Source organism: Ranitomeya variabilis, chromosome 3 (assembly GCF_051348905.1).
Source record: "Ranitomeya variabilis isolate aRanVar5 chromosome 3, aRanVar5.hap1, whole genome shotgun sequence".
Lineage (NCBI taxonomy): Eukaryota > Metazoa > Chordata > Amphibia > Anura > Dendrobatidae > Ranitomeya > Ranitomeya variabilis.
The window spans coordinates 299,775,810-299,792,008 of record NC_135234.1 but is presented as its reverse complement, the minus strand read 5'-3'; the positions used below and the strand labels follow the sequence as shown (position 1 = coordinate 299,792,008).

Below are 16,199 nucleotides of genomic sequence, written 5' to 3'. Positions count from 1 at the left end.
ATACCAGACACATAATTTAATCTATCTATCTGTCTGTCTGTCTATCCCATATCGATCTATCTAAAAAGAAAAAATTAGCATAGCACAGTAAAAATAGGGGGCAGAGCTTCAGAGGCACATACCAAACCTTATGAATACAGTCAAAAAAAGTTGAAGCAGCACTCTATGATGCAGTGATAAGATTGCTCTTTATTGGCCCATGTGGAGACGTTTCGGTCCTGTCTGCAGACTGCTTGAGAAACGTCTGCATCCAGGACCGAAATTTCACCACATGGGCCACTAAAGAGCAAAGAGCATCTTATCACTGCATCATGGAGTGCTGCTTCAACTTCTTTTGACAGAAGCTAGATAGATAGATAGATACAGTAGATAGATAGATAGATAGATAGATTCTATCTATCTATCTATCTATCTATCTATTCTGAGGGTCCTGGCTTTGAAATTACTGTACTTGGCTGATGAAATGTTGTGATTTCTTTGAGATGTGTGCATAAAAATCAGACTGCATACGCATGGTCTGTGTGCCGTCTGATTTTCTTCTTGCACCCATTGACTTACAATGGCCAGTCTTGTCCGATATCAGTGGCAGCTTTCAGCAAGCTGCGATTTTTTTTCCTCAGACCAATTACAGCTGAGGAAAGACTCCCAGATTAGCACTGACTCATTGGTTTCCATTGGTGCAAGTGCAAGGTGATGTTTTATTACATTGCATTCTCTGATTTTATGCGCAAGTAGGAGAAGGCCTAAGCAGTTGTTCAGTACTGGACGACCCCTTTAATGTCAGCATATAAGACACATTTTCTGACTTACATGAGCACTAATGCTACGGCAAGTTGATCAGTACAAGTAAGTAATCATGGGTACTATATGTGACCAAATGATTTCTAGGTCAGGTTATAATGTGCAGAAACACTGCATTTTCCGCTGTATTCTTTCTGCAGTTGTCTTCCCCAAAATACATAATAGCAGTTAACGCTGACTATCATTGCATCTATGTTGTGTTTTTTAATTGTTTTCCTTTTTTTATGCATTTTTTTTTGTAGATTTCACAAGGCTTATAGGGAAAAAAGCACAAAAAAAAATCACACAGTTCAACAGCATCTTAAGGCTACTTTCACACTAGCATCGTACGACGCAATGTCGTGCCGACATACCGACGCATGCTGTGAGAAAAAAAAAGCACAACGGGGGCAGCGGATGCAGTTTTTCAACGCATCCGCTGCCCCATTGTGATATCCGGGGAGGAGGGGGCGGAGTTCCGGCCACGCATGCGCGGTCAGAAATGGCGGACACGACGCACAAAAAAAGTTACATGTAACTTTTTTTGTGCCAATGGTCCGCCAAAACACGACACATCCGTTGCATGACGGATGCGACGTGCGGCAATGCGTTGCTAATGCAACCCTATGGAGAAAAAAAGCATCCTGCGGGCAACTTTTTTCTCCAAAACGACGCATTGTGACGTTGTGACGTGCGTCGTACGACGCTAGTGTGAAAGCACCCTAAGGCACACAGTGGACATAAGTGTTAATGAAATCATATCCGCCTTGCTTGAATAATTAAATGCAGATTATTTTATTCCCTGTGTTTTCTATGCAAAAATAAAGTGGAAAAAGGCAGTATTTACGCTGTGTGCGAAATTGGTCTAAGTGTGATCACTTGTTACATAGTTACATAGTTACATAGTTATTAAGGTTGAAGGAAGACTGTAAGTCCATCTAGTTCAACCCATAACTTAACCTAACATGCCCTAACATGTTGATCCAGAGGAAGGCAAAAAAAAACCATGTGGCAAAGAGTAACTCCACCATGGGGAAAAAAATTCCTTCCCGACTCCACATACGGCAATCAGACTAGTTCCCTGGATCAACGCCTTATCAAGGAATCTAGTGTATATACGCTGTAACATTATACTTTTCCAGAAAGGCATCCAGTCCCCTCTTAAATTTAATTAATGAATCACTCATTACAACATCATACGGCAGAGAGTTCCATAGTCTCACTGCTCTTACAGTAAAGAATCCACGTCTGTAATTATGCTTAAACCTTTCCTCCAGATGTAGAGGATGCCCCCTTGTCCCTGTCTCAGGTCTATGATTAAAAAGATCATCAGAAAGGTCTTTGTACTGTCCCCTCATATATTTATACATTAAAATAAGATCACCCCTTAGTCTTCGTTTTTCCAAACTAAATAGCCCCAAGTGTAATAACCTATCTTGGTATTGCAGACCCCCCAGTCCTCTAATAACCTTGGTCGCTCTTCTCTGCACCCGCTCCAGTTCAGCTATGTCTTTCTTATACACCGGAGACCAGAACTGTGCACAGTATTCTAAGTGTGGTCGAACTAGTGACTTGTATAGAGGTAAAATTATGTTCTCCTCATGAGCATCTATGCCTCTTTTAATACATCCCATTATTTTATTTGCCTTTGTAGCAGCTGTCTGACACTGGCCACTGAATATGAGTTTGTCATCCACCCATATACCCAGGTCTTTTTCATTGACGGTTTTGCCCAGAGTTTTAGAATTAAGCACATAGTTATACATCTTATTACTTCTACCCAAGTGCATGACCTTACATTTATCCCCATTAAAGCTCATTTGCCATTTATCAGCCCAAGCTTCTAGTTTACATAAATCATCCTGTAATATAAAATTGTCCTCCCCTGTATTGATTACCCTGCAGAGTTTAGTGTCATCTGCAAATATTGAAATTCTACTCTGAATGCCCCCTACAAGGTCATTAATAAATATGTTAAAAAGAAGAGGGCCCAATACTGACCCCTGTGGTACCCCACTGCTAACCGCAACCCAGTCCGAGTGTGCTCCATTAATAACCACCCTTTGTTTCCTATCCCTGAGCCAGCTCTCAACCCACTTGCACATATTTTCCCCTATCCCCATTACTCTCATTTTATGTAACAACCTTTTGTGTGGCACCGTATCAAAAGCTTTGGAAAAGTCCATATACACTACGTCCACTGGGTTCCCTTGGTCCAGTCCGGAACTTACCTCTTCATAGAAGCTGATCAAATTAGTCTGACATGAACGGTCCCTAGTAAACCCGTGCTGATACTGGGTCATAAGGTTATTCCTCTTCAGATACTCCAGTATAGTATCCCTTAGAATGCCCTCCAGGATTTTACCCACAGTAGAGGTTAAGCTTACTGGCCTATAATTTCCGAGTTCAGTTTTTGTCCCCTTTTTGAATATTGGCACCGCATTTGCTATACGCCAGTCCTGTGGTACAGACCCTGTTATTATGGAGTCTTTAAAGATTAAAAATAATGGTCTATCAATGACTGTACTTAGTTCCTGCAGTACTCGGGGGTGTATCCCATCCGGGCCTGGAGATTTGTCAATTTTAGTTATTTTTAGACGCCGCTTGTTCAAACATTCATAAATAATAGCAGCATATCCATATGTATAGGGTGATGTGCTGCCGATAATTCTAATGTCACCATTAAAGGGAACCTGTCAGCTGATTTGGCCGCTATAAGATATGGCCACCGCCTTTCAGGGCTGATATACAGCATTCTATAATGCTGTAGATAAGCTCCAGATCCGACCTGGAAGATTAGAAAAATAAAGTTTATTAACCCCGTAATGACAGCCAATATGTCTTTTAACTGACCTGAGATATAAGAGAATAGCGTCCCCATACAGGTGACAATCCTGCAGCTGTCAGCTGTACACTATAGCTGACAACTTGCTGCATTAGCCACAATCAGTGTTTGCCCCGCCCAAATCTGTTTAACCCCTTAGATGCTGCTATCAATAGTGACTACATCATTATAAATGGTTAACAGAGTGTGGGGGCTTCCTCTTTATCCCAATTGGTGCCCTCCGATAATGATTTTGTGATCCTGATGTTTGCGATGGCAATTCACAACCAAATAGCGGCCTTAGAGTCTGACGGCTGTTGTAACCTGTTCAGAAGTTAGAGGCATTTAGGTGGTAAAAATACACATTTTCATTTCTGTCATACCACTTTGCATTAATTCCTGTAAAGCACCTGAAGGATTAATAAACTACCTGAAAGCAGTTTTCAATATGTCAGGGGGTGCTGTTTTTAAAATGGTATCACTTTTGGGGGTTTCCCAATATATGGGTCCACTAAAGGCACTTAAAACATGGATAGGTCCCTAAAAGCATAAATTTTGTAAATTACCTTGAAAAAATGAAAAATTACTGCTACATTTTTAAACCTCCTAAAATGCTAACAAAATAAAATAACATTTTACAAATGGTGCTGATGTAAAGCAGACACGAGGGAAATGTTATTTATTAATGTTTTGCTGTGGTATGACTATCTGGATTAAAGGGATAATCATTCAAAGTTTGAAAATTGCTAATTTGTTAACATTTTTCTCAAATTTCTGATATTTTTTATAAATCAACAGAAAACATATCTACCTAAATTTACCATTATCATAAAATATAATGTGTCACGAAAAAACAATCTCAAAATCACTGGGATTTGTTGAAGTAATCCAGAGTTATTACCACATAGATTGACACTGGTCAGATTTCAAAAATTTGGCTCCGTCACTAAGGGGTTAAACTCATCCGGGGGGCAGTCCGGTCCGATGGGTGTCACAGGTCCGGGTCCAGCGCCTCCCATCTTCTTGCGATGCCACTGTCCTGTTGCTTCATGGCTTCTCGGTATCGTGCTCCTGCGCAGGCATACTTATCTGCCCTGTTGAGGGCATAGCAGATTCTTGCTGTCACGGAGTGACTGACCCAGTGTGACACGACCCAACGGTTGGTCAGTCACCAAAACGGTACAACAACACAACGCCGATGGAATAGGGGAGAGGAAAGCCCTGACAATAGTGAATCAGGGGACGGTCACCTCCTGAGAACTGGCCTGAACCTGTCCTTGGTCTCACCTAACACCCTATGCAGGTCCTTTCCCCTACCAATGTTAGGATACCTCATCCCTAAATGTCACCTATAACTGCCTAGCTAGTGCACTGGCAAGTGACGGGCACTAGCCGCACCACTGCAGGTAAGAAACACAGGGAAGGGACAGACACCAAAGGGTTGAGGTAACAAAAATACAACACTTAGCTTTCTGCAGCAAAGCACCACACAGCAGGATAAAGACACAAGATCAACATATTCAGCTGAAGCACCACTGCACCCAGAGAGCTCCTTACTCCAGCTTGGTCACTGGAGATTGCTCTAACACTGACAGTCAGCTGATGCATCAGGTGACCTTTTAACCCCTTAATCCCATTTAACGTACTATCCCGTCAAAGTGACCTGGGACTTAATTTCCAGGGATGGGATAGTACGTCATAGCGATCGGCCGCGCTCACAGGGGGAGCGCGGACGATCGCGGCTGGGTTTCAGCTGACTATCACAGCTGACATCCGGCACTATGTGCTAGGAGCGGTCACGGACTGCCCCAGCAAACTGCGATCAAACATGATCACAGCGTTCCGGGAGCATAGGGAAGCATCGCGCAGGGAGGGGGCTCCCTGCGGGCTTCCCTGAGACCCTCGGAACAAGGCGATGTGCTCACCTTGTACCGAGCATCTCCTCCCTGCAGGCCCCGGATCCAAAATGGCCGCGGGGCTGCATCCGGGTCCTGCAGGGAGGTGGCTTACCAGTGCCTGCTCAGAACAAGCGCTAGTAAGCCTGCAGCCCTGCATGTCACATCGCTGATCTGACACAGTGCTCTGCAAAGTGTCAGATCACCAATCTGACCTTATAACATGATGCCCCCCCTGGGGCAATGTTATAAAGTAAAAAAAAAATATTTAGTTGTGAAAAAAAAAAATCCTAAATAAAGAAAAAAAAATATTGTTCCCATAAATACATTTCTTTATCTAAATAAAAAAAACAAAACAATAAAAGTACAGATATTTAGTATTGTCGCTTCCGTAACGACCCGACCTATAAAACTGTCCCACTAGTTAACCCCTTCAGTGAACACCGTAAAAAAAAAAAAAAAACCTGAGGCAAAAAACAACGCTTTATTATCATACCGCCGAACAAAAAGTGGAATAACCCGCGATCTAAAAAACGAATATAAATAACCATGGTACCGCTGAAAACATCATCTTGTCCCACAAAAAACGAGCCACCATACAGCATGATCAGCAAAGAAATAAAAAAGTTATAGTCCTCATAATAAAGTGATGCAAAAATAATTATTTTTTTCTATAAAATAGTTTTTATCATATAAAAGCGCCTAAACATAAAAAAATTATATAAATGAGGTATCGCTGTAATCATACTGACCCGAAGAATAAAACTGCTTATCCATTTTACCAAACGCGGAATGGTATAAACACCCCCCCCAAAAGAAATTCATGAATACCTGTTTTTTGGTCATACTGGCTCACATAAATCGGAATAAAAAGCGATCAAAAAATGTCACGTGCCCAAAAATGTTACCAATAAAAACGTCAACTCGTCCCGCAAAAAACAAGACCTCATATAACTCTGTGGACCAGAATATGGAAAAATTATAGCTCTCAAAATATGGTAATGCAAAAAAATATTTTTTGCAATAAAAAGCGTCTTTTAGTGTGTGACGGCTGCCAGTCATAAAAATCCGCTAAATAACCCGCTATAAAAGTAAATCAAACCCCCCTTCATCACCCCCTTTTGTTAGGGAAAAATAAAAAAATGAAAAAAATGTATTTATTTCCATTTTCCCGCTAGAGTTAGGGCTAGGGTTAGGGCTAGGGTTTGGATTACATTTACAGTTGGGATTAAGGTTAGGGGTGTGTGAGGGTTAGGGGTGTGGTTAGGGTGACGGTTGGAATTAGGGTTAGGGGTGTGTTTGGGTTAGGGTTTCAGCTAGAATTGAGGGTTTCCACTGTTTAGGCACATCAGGGCTGTCCAAACGCGACATGGCTTCCGATCTCAATTCCAGCCAATTCTGCTCTGAAAAAGTAACAGTGCTCCTTCCCTTCCGAGCTCTCCCATGCGCCCAAACGGGTTTACCCCAAAATATGGGGTATCAGCGTACTCAAAGAAAATTGGACAACAACTTTGGGTCCAATTTCTCTTGTTACCCTTGGGAAAATAACAATTTGGGGGTTAAAAAAACATTTGTGTAGGAAAAAAATGATTTTTTATTTTCACGGCTCTGCGTTATAAACTGTAGTGAAATACTTGGGGATTCGAAGTTCTCACGACACATCTAGATAAGTTCCTTGGGGGGTCTAGGTTTCAATATGGGGTCACTTGTGGGGGGTTTCTACTGTTTAGGTACATCAGGGGCTCTGCAAAAGCAACGTGACGCCTGCAGACCAATGCATCTAAGTCTGCATTCCAAATGGCGCTCCTTCCCTTCCAAGCTCTGCTATGCGCCCAAACAGTGGTTCCCCCCACATATGGGGTATCAGCGTACTCAGGACAAATTGGACAACAGCGTTTGGGGACCAATTTCTCCTGTTACCCTTGGCAAAATACAAAACTGGGTGTAAATATAATTTTTGTGGAAAAAAAATGATTTTTTATTTTCACGGCTCTGCGTTATTAACTGTAGTGAAACACTTGGGGGTTCAAAGTTCTCACAACACATCTAGATAAGTTCCTTGGGGGGTCTAGTTTCCAATATGGGGTAACTTGTGGGGAGTATCTGCTGTTTAGGTACATTAGGAACTCTGCAAATGCAATGTGACGCCTGCAGACCATTCCATCTAAGTCTGCATTCCAAATGGCGCTCCTACCCCTCCGAGCTCTGCCATGCGCCCAAACGGTGGTTACCCCCCACATATGGGGTATCGGCGTACTCAGGACAAATTGCACAACAACATTTGGGGTCCAATACAAAACTGGGGGCTAAAAAATAATTTTTGTGAAAAAAAAGGAATTTTTATTTTCACGGCTCTGCGTCATAAACTGTAGTGAAACACTTGGGGGTTCAAAGCTCTCACAACACATCTAGATAAGATTCTTAGGGGGTCTACTTTCCAAAATGGTGTCACTTGTGGGGGGTTTCAATGTTTAGGCACATCAGGGGTTCTCCAAGTGCAACATGGCGTCCCATCTAAATTCCAGCCAATTTTGCATTGAAAAATCAAATGGCGTTTCTTCCCTTCCGAGCACTGCCATGCACCCAAACAGTGGTTTACCCCCACATATGGGGTATCAGCGTACTCAGGACAAAATGCACAACGTTTGGGGTACAATTTCTTCTGTTAAGCTTAGGAAAATAAAAAATTGGGGGAAAATTTATTTTTGTGAAAAAATATTATATTTTATTTTTACGGCTCTACATTATAAACTTCTGTGAAGAACTTTGTGGGTCAAAGTGGTCACCACACATCTAGATAAGTTCCTTAGGGGGTCTACTTTCCAAAATGGTGTCATATCTGGGGGGTTTCAATGTTCAAGCACATTAGTGGCTCTCTAAACGCAACATGGTGTCCCATCTCATTTCCAGTCAATTTTGCATTGAAAAGTCAAATGGCGCTCCTTCTCTTCCGAGCTCTGCCATGCACCCAAACAGTGGTTTACCTCCACATATGGGGTATCGGGGTACTCAGGACAAATTGTACAACAAGTTTTGGGGTCCATTTTCTCCTGTTACCCTTGGTAAAATAAAACAAATTGGAGCTGAAGTAAATTTTTTGTGAAAAAAAATTAAATGTTCATTTTTTTTGAACATTCCAAAAATTCCTGTGAAGCACCAGAAGGGTTAACAAACTTCTCGAATGTGCTTTTGAGCACCTTGAGGGGTTTAGTTTTTAGAATGGTGTTACACTTGATTATTTTCTACCATATAGACCCCCTCAAAATGACTTCAAATGTGATGTGGTCCCTAAAAAAAATGGTGTTGTAAAAATGAGAAATTGCTGGTCAACTTTTAACCCTTATAACTCCCTAACAAAAAAAAATGTTGCTTCCAAAATTGTGCTGATGTAAAGTAGACATGTGGGAAATGTTACTTATTAAGTATTTTGTGTGACATATCTCTGTGATTTAAGGGCATAAAAATTCAAATTTGGAAAATTGCGAAATTTTCAAAATTTTCGCCAAATTTCCATTTTTTTCACAAATAAACGCAGGTAATATCAAAGAAATGTTACCACTATCATGAAGTACAATATGTCTCGAGAAAACAATGTCAGAATCACCAAGATTTGTTGAAGCGTTCTAGAGTTATAACCTCATAAAGTGACAGTGGTCAGAATTGTAAAAATTGGCCTGGTCAAACCACCCTCGGGGCTTAGGGGGATAAAGGATGGTGGGAGTGGTCACCGCCCACATCAGCTCAGCTAGCAGCAATGCAATTACATCAGCAGGCCAGCGGGGAGAAACTGACATTAACTCCCGATGGGCTGAAAGGAAAAAAGATTTAAGTTAAAGAAACCAGATCTGCCACAAATCCAAAAATGGATTGTGAGTCGTGACACCTACTGGCGCTGGGACTCTCTGACCTTTCCCTGCGCCTGTGCACTCCAGTACTTTGCTCTGCCCTCAACAGGGCAGATAAGTACGCCTGCACAGGAGCGCAATGCCAGGGAGCCATGAAGCAAGCAGGAGAGTGGCATCGCATGGAGATCGGAGGTGCCGGACCCGGACCTGCGACACCCATCGGACCGGACCGCCCCCCCGGTTGAGAATGATAAAAGTTATTTTTCTTATCTTGCAGATCGGATCAGGGACTTATCTACAGCATTATAGAATGCTGTACATAAGCCGTGAAAGGTGGTGGCTGCATCTTATAGCGACCAAAACAGCTGACAGATTCCCTTTAAAGATTTGCATATGGTGATGAATTGGAATCTGATTGTGAGCCAGGCCTCTGCATCCTACAACATCAGTATCTGACCTCACAGATGATCTATTGTTGAAAATTCCCACGGACCCGCTCCAAGGTCACATGGCAAGCAGGGCCGGACTGGTACTCAAATTCAGCCCCGGCATTTGAAGTTACACAGGCCCACTTGTCACATGTTGACTGTATAATAACTTTGTACACTTGTAGGTTACAAGAAGTGAGGGGAGTGTAACACGACTATATACCATATAATTACAGCTGTATGCAGCATTACAGCTCAGTCCTATTTATTGCTTTTAGTTGCAGTACCAAGAAAAGCCGCTACTTTACCTACATAACTGGATCTCCTAGATAATGAAGGGATTGAGACCACCAAAGGCTATGGAACCTCATTCTGATGCTCCATAAACTTTGCCTACAGCCACTTTTGGCTCCGCTGCGCAGCACGAGACCCGGTGACTCTGAAGATCGGTGACATCAGTAACGTCACCGCTCTTCAGATATTCCGGGTCTTGTGCTGAGCTTGGCAACTGTGAAGAGCGGTATTGTTACTACAGTCACCGCTCTTCAGAGTCCCTGGGTCTCGCCAGGTCTGGGCCAGTAGTGGGGGTGTCTGATAGACACCTCTCCATTACTTATACCAGGGATTGATAGCAGCTGACATTACGCAGCTGACATTATATCTAAAAATCATTACACATACCAGAATTAAATGCTCTGGCGGCTGGGAAAAGCAGTAGAGTTAGCGCTATTCCCAGGTGACGGGTGCTAACTACAACTGTCATCATCCTTTCCTCATCTCCCTGCGAAGTATTTCTGCTGTATTTACATGTGCAGATCTCAGGCCACTAAACGAGTGTGATCGACAACACTGAAGTCGTTAGCTTGTTTCCCGGCCTCTTTACACCAACTGAGAAAGAATGATGGGGACAGAACAATCACAATTAGATCAATCTGTCCCCATACAGTATCATGTTATCAGCAGCACATCTACAGTTTACAGCAGAGATGTGCTGCTGAGAACAAGGATTTCTGTTCCCACATAAACAATCCAATCACTCGATATGAATAGGCAGCATTTTGCTTGTTTAGTATAATACACCCCATAGTCCTCCATATATTATAATGTGCACCTCAGTCCTCCATATAGTATAATACACTCCTCAGTCCTCCATATAGTATACTACACTCCTCAGTCCTCCATATAGTATAATACACTCCTCAGTCCTCCATATAGTATAATACACTCCTCATAGTCCTCCATATATTAAAATACACTACTTAATCATCCATAATAATAATAATAATAATAATAATAATTTTTATTTATATAGCGCCAACATATTCCGCAGCGCTTTACAACTTATAGAGGGGACTTGTACAGACAATAGACATTACAGCATAACAGAAATCACAGTTCAAAACAGATACCAGGAGGAATGAGGGCCCTGCTCGCAAGCTTACAAACTATGAGGAAAAGGGGAAGACACGAGAGGTGGATGGTAACAATTGCTTTAGTTATTTGGACCAGCCATAGTGTAAGGCTCGGGTGTTCATGTAAAGCTGCATGAACCAGTTAACAGCCTAAGTATGTAGCAGTACAGACACAGAGTGCTATTAACTGCATAAAGTGTATGAGAACATGATGCGAGGAACCTGATGTTGTTGTTTTTGGTTTTTTTTTTTTACTAGGCCACACAGGGATAGTTAGGTTGAGGCGGTAGGCCAGTCTGAACAAATGAGTTTTTAGGGCACGCTTAAAACTGTGGGGATTGGGGATTAATCGTATTAACCTGGGTAGTGCATTCCAAAGAGTCGGCGCATCACGTGTAAAGTCTTGGAGACCGGAGTGGGAGGTTCTGATTATTGAGGATGCTAACCTGAGGTCATTAGTGGAGCGGAGGGCACGGGTAGGGTGGTAGACTGAGACCAGAGAGGAGATGTAGGGTGGTGCTGAGCCATGGAGTGATTTGTGGATGAGGGTAGTAGTTTTGTACTGGATTCTGTAGTGGATGGGTAGCCAGTGTAATGACTGGCACAAGGTAGAGGCATCGGTGTAATGGTTGATGAGGAATATGATCCTGGCAGCAGCATTCAGGACAGATTGGAGCGGGGAGAGTTTGGTAAGAGGGAGGCCGATTAGTAGAGAGTTACAATAGTCCAGACGAGAATGAATAAGTGAGACAGTAAGAGTTTTTGCAGTGTCGAAAGTAAGAAAAGGGGAATTCTAGAAATGTTTTTGAGATGCAGATAAGAAGAGCGAGCCAGTGATCGGATGTGGGGGGTGAATGAAAGCTCGGAATCAAGGATGACCCCAAGGCAGCGGGCATGTTGCTTTGGAGTAATGGTGGAACCGCACACGGAGATGGCAATGTCAGGCAAAGGTAGGTTAGTAGAGGGAGAGAACACGAGGAGTTCAGTTTTGACAGGTTAAGTTTCAGATAGAGGGAGGACATGATGTTAGAGACAGCGGTAAGACAATCACTGGTGTTTTCTAAAAAGGTCAGCGTGATAACAGGAGAAGAGGTGTATAATTGGGTGTCGTCAGCATAGAGATGGTACTGGAAACCAAATCTACTGATTGTTTGTCCAATAGGGGCAGTATACAACGAGAAGAGGAGGGGGCCTAGGACTGATCCTTGAGGAACCCCAACAGTAAGGGGAAGGTAAGAGGAGGAGGAACCAGCAAAACATACAGTGAAGGATCGGTCATAGAGATAGGAGGAGAACCAGGAGAGAACTGTGTCCTTGAGGCCGATGGAGCGGAGCATAGTGAGGAGGAGCTGATGATCCACAGTATCGAATGCTGCAGAGAGATCCAAGAGAATTAGAATGGAGTAGTGACCATTAGATTTAGCTGTTAGTAGGTCATTAGAGACTTTAGTGAGGGCAGTTTCAGTAGAGTGTAAAGAGCGGAAGCCAGATTGAAGAGGGTCGAGAAGAGTTATCTGAGAGATAGCGGGTAAGACGGGAGTGGACCAGGCATTCGAGGAGTTTAGAGATGGAGGGAAGATTAGAGACAGGTCTATAATTAGCGGCACAGTTTTGATCGAGGGATGGTTTTTTAAGTAATGGATGTAAGATGGCATGCTTAAATGAGGAGGGAAAAATACCAGAAGTGAGGGAAAGGTTGAATATTTTTGTTAGGTGAGAGGTGACAGCCGGGGAAAGGGACTGGAGGAGATGTCACGGAATGGGGTCACTGGTGCAAGTGGTTGGGTGGGAAGATGCAAGGAGCCTGCTTACTTCTTCTTCTGTAACTGGTTCAAAGTCAGAGAGTGAACTAGATGCAGTGGGGGAGGGAGGACAGTGCATGGTATGAAGAGATTGGGAGATGATTTCCTGTCGAATGTGGTCAATTTTTTCTTTGAAGTAATTGGCCAGATCGTCGGCACGGAGATCTGTGGTTGGGGTCTGCTCTCTTGGGTTGAGTAGGGACTGGAAAGTGTCAAAGAGACGTTTAGGGTTATTTGACAGTGAGGTGATGAGGGTGTTGAAATAGGTTTGTTTGGAGAGGTGAAGGGCAGAGTTGTATGTTTTTAGCATGAACTTATAATGGATGAAATCTTCGGGTAGATTAGATTTTCTCCACAGACGTTCGGCGCACCTGGAGCACCGCTGCAGGAAACGTGTTTGCAGCGTGTGCCACGGTTGTCGCCGTCTGTGCCGAGTTGTTCTATGTATAGGAGGTGCAGCTTCATCCAGGGCACTTTGCAGGGTTTCATTGTAATGCTTCAGAGCAGAATCAGGACACGAGATGTAGAAGATTGGGGCCAATGAGGACTGCAAGTTCTTGATAAGTTTCTGGGTGTTAATGGCCTGTATGTTTCTATAAGTGTGGAAAGTGGGGGTAACCTGAGCGGGATGGCAGTTCTTGATAGAGAATGAAAGAAGGTTGTGGTCATATAGTATAATGTACTGCCACAGTCCTCCAAATAGTATAATACACTCATCATAGTGCTCCATATAGTATAATGCACCGCCATTGTCATCCATGTAGTACAATTCACTTCCCATAGTATAATGCACCCCATAGTTCTTAATATAGTATAATGTATTCCCCATAGTCCTCAATACAGTATAATGCAGCCCACAGAGTATAATGACGCCACTCCAGAGTATAATGCACCCACCCCACAGAATATATTGTAGCCCCGAGTATAATGTAACCCCCCAGAGAATATAATGCAGCCCCCTCATATAGTATAATGCAGCCCCTGCATATATATGGTAGCCTCCTCATAGAGCATAAATCAGCCCCCATAGAATATAATGTAGCCCCTCCATAGAATACAATGCAGCCCTCCTCATATAGTATAATGCAGCTCCCCATAGAATATAATACAGCACCCCATAGAATGTAATACAGCCCACCTAGCCACAGACTATAATACAACCCCATGGAATATAATGTAGCCCTTATAGAATGTAATACAGCCCCCCCATAGAGTGTAATACAGCCCCCCATAGAATGTAATATAGCACAGCCCCCATAGACTGTAATACAGCCCAGCCCCCATAGAATGTAATACAGCACAGCCTCCATAGAATGTAATAAAGCACAGCCACCATAGAATGTAATGCCACCAGCCCCCATAGAATGTAATGCAGCCTGACCCCATAGAATGTAATGCAGCATAAACCCCATAGAATGTAATACAGCACAGCCCCCATAGAATGTAATACAGCCAGCCCCCATAGAATGTAATGCAGCACAGCCCCCATAGAATCTAATGCTGCACAGCCCCCATAGAATGTAATACAGCCCCCCCAATTGCCCCACAATCCAGTTATCACTCATTGCTATATTATTAAAAAAAACACTCTCCTCACCTCTCCTCGTGTCCCGCGCTACTCCAGTCTCAGCAGCTGCAGTCTGCCCTGCCACACAGCAGGTGCGCGATGATATGACGTCATCGTGCACCCGCATTGTCAGAGCGAAGCAGAGCGGGAATGATGGGAGAGGGAGCGACAGCGGACGCTCTCTCCAACATCATTGCATTCAATTGTACCGGAGTCATAGATGCCGGTATAGGTGAATGCGGGGTGGGCGAACGATGGGGGGGCAAGTCGGCGCTGGCGGGAGGAGTTGGCCCTGGTGCTGCTGTTAGCGGCAGCGGCCCACTCCTGGCACCAGCCCTTCTGGCATTTGCCAGAAGTGCCCGATGTTCAGTCTGGCCCACCATCATTCCCAGGAGAGTGGATGCTCCTACAGCTGCAACCTCATACTACTAGCCATTAGGGTTGAGCGACTTTCATTTTTTTAAGATCGAGTCGGGTTTTGCGAAACCCGACTTTGGCCAAAGTCGAGTCGACTGCAGTCGGCCGATTATCGCTAAAAGTCGGGGATAGACCGAAACACGAAACCCAATGCAAGTCAATGGGGAAGCATAGTCGGCAGTGAGTGGAGGCCAGGAAAACACCTACAGTGCCCATTTTAATGCCAAAAACATCCATTCTTGTTTCTGAAGCTTGTCAATCTTAATTAACTTTATAATAATAGTTGGGCATTGGAAATTGGGGGTCATTTGGCAAAAGTTGTGGGGGGTAGGGCTGGTTCAAGGTTTTAGTGGGCCCAGGAAACGTGGACTACGTCACGGCGGTGGAGCAGTGAGAGGTAAGTATTTCAACTTTGCAAGTGCTGTGATCCTGAGCAAGCAGGGAGGCCCACTCGTTCGCATTGGCGCTGGCACAGGGCCCCTCAAAGTACAGCGGTGTGTTTGCACGGCGAGGGCGCCTCCCACCAGCAGCGACACTTTTGCGTACTCTGAGGGGCCCTGTGCCAGTGACGTCGCCAACGAGTATGCCCCCCCACCTGATGAAGGAACCTGCACTTTCATCTGCACCTTCCTCTTTGTCCCTGTGTAAGGTGGTATAACATGCGGGAAGGGGAACCTTACTTTCAGCAGGGTCAGATTCTGGCTGTGTAGAGTGCAAGGGGAATGTAGTGGTCTAGGTCAATGTACCAGCAGACTCATCTAGCAGTGGCTGGGCAATGGGCAGGATGAGGAGGAAACACAGATATAGGGCCAAAGAATAAAGTAGGCTAAATGCAGTTCAAAATTGGTAACAGGACTAAACAGGCGGCATTGCTTTGTTCAGTGGAGTAGCAAACCCAGGAGCAGCAGACACTGTTTTAAGGGCCCAACCACACTAGTAGGCCAAATGCAGTTTAATATCTGCTACTATAGGCCAAAAGCCTAAAGACTGAAGCTCAGCTTTATACAGTGGGGGACAACACCAGGGAGCGGCAGACACCGTTAGTAGGCCGTAACCACCAATTTTTTGTTAAAAAAGCACTTAATGAGAGCCAGAAGGTTGAAGCTCAGACAAGGCAACCTGGAGGAGAACACCAAGGAGGAGGAGAACACTCAGGAGGAGGACAACACCCAGGAGCGGCAGACACCGTTAGTAGGCCCTAACCACCAATTTATTTAAAGAAAGCACTT

At 43.9% G+C, this 16,199-nt stretch overlaps 1 protein-coding gene across 4 annotated transcripts in view; it reads right to left on the bottom strand.

Moving 5' to 3' along the window:
- The window catches only part of NKAIN1 (sodium/potassium transporting ATPase interacting 1), a 242,880-nt gene that overhangs the window by 75,622 nt on the left and 151,059 nt on the right, over positions 1 to 16,199 (bottom strand). The window lies entirely within an intron of this gene.